We start from the raw sequence: 5,631 nt of genomic DNA on the forward strand, positions 1-5,631 counted from the left end.
TATGCGTATGCGTATGCGTATGCGTATGCGTGTTTGGGTTGGGTGGTGTGAGGGAAGCCGACTGCAAATCTCAAAGGCAGATGTGCTCACCGTTGATTTTTAATTCTTAATTTTTTTTCCCCTGTCTCCCATTTTTGTTATTTCTTTGTTGTTGTTACACATGCAATGAACACGCACACTTAAACTGGGCCAGTCCTGTGCAGAGGTACAGTAGCCACTGCTGTGGAGGAGTTGGTAGCAGAGAGGAGGAAACGATCCTGCTTCATAGAAGAATGTGGATCACGGTTATGCACGCTTTCAGTAGTGACTGATCTTTTTGTTTGCTTGTTTGTTTCTTTGCTTTTTTGTTTTTTCATATTGTGAGTTGGACACTTCTCAGTTTGTTTGTTTTTTCCATATCGTGCTTGGACATTGTGTGAAGGGACTTTTAAGTTCTCACCTCTACTCATGAGATGACGGTAGAAAATGAGGTTTACGTACGAGGACCAGAGTGTTTAATAATGGTTAAAAATGGTTGACGTAGCGATGCTGGTCATGGTGTCAATGTTTACAGTTGACCTGTGCCACAGACATTAGGAGAGGAGAGGACGGGACGATGCACAGATCTTCCAAAAGGCCACCTCAAACATCTTATTTCTCTACGCCGCTGCTATTGAGGAGACCAGTCGTGTGTGTGCTTGTGTGCGTGTGCGTGTGTGTGTGTGTCAATGTCTCGGGCTGCTCCTCTCTGTACGATCTGAATGGCACTCGTGTTTTAGAATGCACATCCTCAAACCTGTTACAACCTCCATCACCACCACGGTTTCCTGTTGTGTGCTGCCCTGCTCATGAAATCACCCGACATGTCCTTGTGTTTAGAGTGGTGAACATCTCCTATAATCCCAGAAGCTGATGCGTTGGGTCAGCAGTATAGCCATCATTCCCCTGTTGCTGCTATGGTGCAGACCTTGGCTACATGAGTAAGCGCCGTGCTACGCTACGCTACGCTACACTACACACCACAAGGTGCAACGAGGATTAGATGTATTTCGTCTGTCTGGGCACTTTCTGGAAAGTACTGCAATCCTATGCATTCAGTCGTCAGAGTGGGGCGAAACAGTATCGTGCAGAGTGCCCCCAACAACCTTCCAGTGCACCATGTTGGTTGCGACCTACATTCTATTGTTTTTGATAAGTGTGTATCTAGTTACAGTTTTTTTTTTTTTTAATGCAAAATTGGTTGAATGAAATTGTGTACTGACAAAATGAAAAGGAATTGAATTCCGGTTGCAGGTTTTGTTTTGTGAGCCGTATGCTTGTCATTCACTGCGATCATGGCAAACTGCCAAAAGCATTATCTGTGCTGCTAACACAGCTATTGTGACTGGAGTATATAAACCTCCAGGAGTTAGTACTGTAGTGGGATTGATGCAGGTCATTTTTATGAATGCAGGGTTTTTTTTCCCAGAGGAAAAAAAAAACTTTGATCACTATTTGCTTCGTTGTAAATGGTGTTGATGGTACTGACTAGGCTGCAACCACGTTGCTTGTGTGTGTGTACAGGACAGGTGGGCATTTTGGAGTGCAAGACATGCCCGCCTGCTGCAACCCCCCCCCGAAACCATCACATCACCACTACAAACGCTCTGATCTCAGCCCCCCACCCCCACCCCCCTCTTTCTCTCTGAGCGCCTCCACTCTCAGCTCAGACATCAAAGCAGGGGTAGATTTCTCGAAAGTGCAGTTGCTAACTATGTTAGCTACTTTGTTGGTTGCAATGCAATTTCCCATCAGCAACTACCGAAGTTGCTAACTGCTAACAACTACGCTTTCGAGAAATGCACCCCAGGCGTCCCGATGATGTGAAAATAACTAGGTCACTGAATAATGTCTCTGAAACACTGTCTGTGCAAAACAAAACTGAAGAGTCAAGGTTTGTTTTGTGTGTCTTTTGATTTCTTTCTGTTCCTCCTCTAGTTGCTAGGGCGGCAGGTGCTTATGCATGACGAGGAACAATCAATCCTACAAGTGACACTAATGTCATTACTGTGTGTGTGTGTGTGTGTGTGTGTGTGCGTGTGCATTCGTACATATGTGTGTGTGTGCGTTCGTACATGCGTGTGCGTTCGTGTGTGTGTCACTGCTATTGTTGTCAGGCCTTCTGCTTTCCCCTCCAGACTGCTATCTGTGCCTACAGCCCAAGCCTATGAGCCAGAAGATACTGAATGCAGGATGAACATTTGTCTGTCTGTTTTTTTGTTTGTTTGTTTGTTTCAGGTCTCCTTGCATTCACACATTCACTGTACATTGCTGGACAAGATAGAAATAAAGCAGTTTTGACCAGATAAGTGTGGTGCCTTGGCTTTCTTTTCTAATCCCCAGAGTATATTACCTGCTGCTTGACGTTACCATTGTATTTGACTACTAGGGGGTAGTCTTGTGTAGGTTTGTTTTCATGTTTGTTTATGATTTGCTCTGTTTGGTCAAGGCCACAGTGTAGATAACTCATAGTACAATGACGTGAGTCTTTCGAGTTTTAACATTCAACACTATCCTCCCCAGCAGTAGGGGTCATTTTGCCATGGTACACCATGCACACATTCTTACTCAGGGATGCAGCCAAGCCTGAAGACAGGGGGAGGAATTGGGCTGTCATGCAGCAATTTTATCAGTGGACTGTAAACAGGGATTTTTGCAGCAGCTGAAAGCCAAATACTGATGGAAGTAGCTGTTGTATTTTTAGACAAAGAATAGCCACTGTGTGACGGGTGCATATTTGGACGTAGCGTAACGCACGTTAGTGTCTGGTCATTTTAAAATGGACTAAGCTATCCAGTCTCTAGTTTCATTGCTTGTTGCATGTTTTTGACATTGCTGTTGTCATTCCACGTAGCCTAGTTATGGTACGTAGCAAAGTACGAACAAACTCATTGAAATAGAATGGCTTGTGTTAGTCATGCTTTAGAACTAACCATAATAACTTAAAACAGATCATTGGCCCTCGTTCTGCATACTTCAACAACTTTAAATAACCTAAATGCTTAAAAGCAACCAACCCTATAATAGGCCTACTAAACAGTTGAAATAGCTTGGATGATGGATGTCTTCGAAGACACAAAGGTGCTACCACTGTCTGTGCCACTTGGGGGTATTATGCATTCCACTGTTATTAAAATACTCCCACTTTTACTTTCAAATATTAAATTCCCTACATGGGCCTATAACTGCATCTTCATACAGTAGTAGTTCTGCAAGTGTAGTTTTCTCCAGTAGGAGGCAGCACAACTATACAACATGTACAACCATAGTCTCCAATCCTTTACATGGCTCCTCTCCTTTATCATCGCTTGTTAAAGCTGGTAGTCTGCTTGTACTTGGCCATGATGACAAAATACTTTCAAGGGCTTCCCCCTTTTCACTCTTCTTTTGGCTTGTCAAATGGTGTGTAAGTCAACCACAGAGCAATGCTTAGGGACAAATGTGAGTGCTGGACTAGGCTACTGCTGCCACATTCCGTCACGTTACACACCCAGGGTTGCCAGATTAGGCTGATGATTTCCAGCCAAAAAAAATGCTCAAAACCTGCCTAGAAGCACAAAATCCCGCCCAATTCTATTGATTTCAACGGCAAAAATTGGGCGGGTTTTTCTGCTAAATGCCATTTTTACCCGCAAACGGCCATTCTGAGCAGCCCAATTGGGCGGGAAACAGCCCAATCTGGCAACACTGGCCAAGCTACCCTGCCTGTCAACTTCCGCCTGTCTGCATCATCATGCTGACAAGTGGCAATCAGCTGGAAAGTGCAGCAGCAAACCCACAGATCACCCTTTAAAACCAGTTGATGGAAACCTTTGAGTGTAGAAACAAAAATCCTTTATTATTGAAAACAAAAATAGAAGCATTCATTTTGCCGGTAGGAAAGAGTGCACTGTTCCTTCAGAATACTGTACCGTTTGCATTCTACTGTCGATATCTTAACACCTAGGCCTGTATTAAAATCGGAAAATACTACAATTCTATGTGTCTTTTACAGTAGCGTACCCATACCGTTATCTGGTACTAGCAGCATAAACATCTGATCCAGCAGATATCCCAGGACTCCACAAGTGTTGGGTGATGGTCCCATAGACATAGTACCATACATACATACAGTACAGTACAGTACATACTGTACATACATACATACACTGTAAATACATACATACAGTACATACATACATACTGTACATACATACTGTACATACATACAAACATACATACATACATACATACATACATACATACATACATACATACATACATACTCACACACACACATACATACATACATACATACATACATACATACATACATACATACATACTGTATATACATACATACATACATACATACATACATACATACTGTATATACATACATACATACATACATACATACATACTCACATACACAGTACTAACCATATGCATGGTGATGGCCCCATAGACATGCAGTAGCCTACTGGTTGCCTGGTGACCAGAGGGGGAATAAGCGCACACCCTATATTCTTCAAAGGTCATAACAGGACCTCCACCACCAATACAGCAGGGCCAGAGAGAATACAAGAACAGAACAGAACAGAATAGAATAGAATTGAATAGAATAGAATAGAATCAAATGGAATAGAATGGAATAGAATTAAATGGAATAGAATAGAATAGAATAGAACAGATCAGAATAGAATAGAATATAATAGAATAGAATAGAGCATATAGTAGAATAGAATTGACTAGAATAGAGCATAGAATAGAATAGAATTAAATGGAATAAAATAGAATTAAATGGAATGGACTAGAATAGAATAGAATAGACAATAAAGTAGAATCTTATTATCTCTGGCAGGGCCCAGGGGAACCAGCGCTACTGCTGGTGACGGTCCTATAGGCCTAGATATGTTATAGGCTACGTACACACAGTACTGCATGTGGTGATGGTCCTATAGATATGTTATAGGCTACGTACACACAGTACTGCATGTGGTGATGGTCCTATAGATATGTTATAGGCTATGTGCACACAGTACTGCATGTCTGGTGGTCTTATAGATGTGCTATAGGCTACGTACACATAGGCTACTGCATACGGTCCCACCTCCTTGACCCAGTCGTCTTTGGCACTCTGGTTCCTCTGAGTCTGTTTTGAGCTCCTCTGTGTGTGTGAGACATCTGATAGGCACAGCGTGACATGGCAGCTTAACCACTTCTCAGGTCTCGTGACCGAACACATGACTCAGATCCTTCATTTGAAAATCCAATTTGCTGTATAAAACCATGTTTAAAAAAATAGGCTACTAAGAGCAAAACTAGGGTCTTGGTTGAAGAACACTAGGCCGAGAAGGGCCTGGCTGTCAACACTGCAGAACATTATTTAAAAAAAATAGTCTTTACACAAACGCTTACACAAACTCCTGAGGCGTGAAAAAAAATACAATACACATTCAAAAAATAACCTACAAGCGTACCATATGGTACAACAAACAGTTTGTCGACAGGCACATGCTATCTGCACAATGTAATGTCCGTCTGTGTCCGTGTCTTAACCAAACCATGTTGAGTTCTTTGGCATTGGAGAAAAGGTGTCCTTTTTTTTTTTTTTTTTTTGGATCTGTGAGG

This window comes from Engraulis encrasicolus, chromosome 11 (assembly GCF_034702125.1).
Source record: "Engraulis encrasicolus isolate BLACKSEA-1 chromosome 11, IST_EnEncr_1.0, whole genome shotgun sequence".
Taxonomy (NCBI): Eukaryota; Metazoa; Chordata; class Actinopteri; order Clupeiformes; family Engraulidae; genus Engraulis; species Engraulis encrasicolus.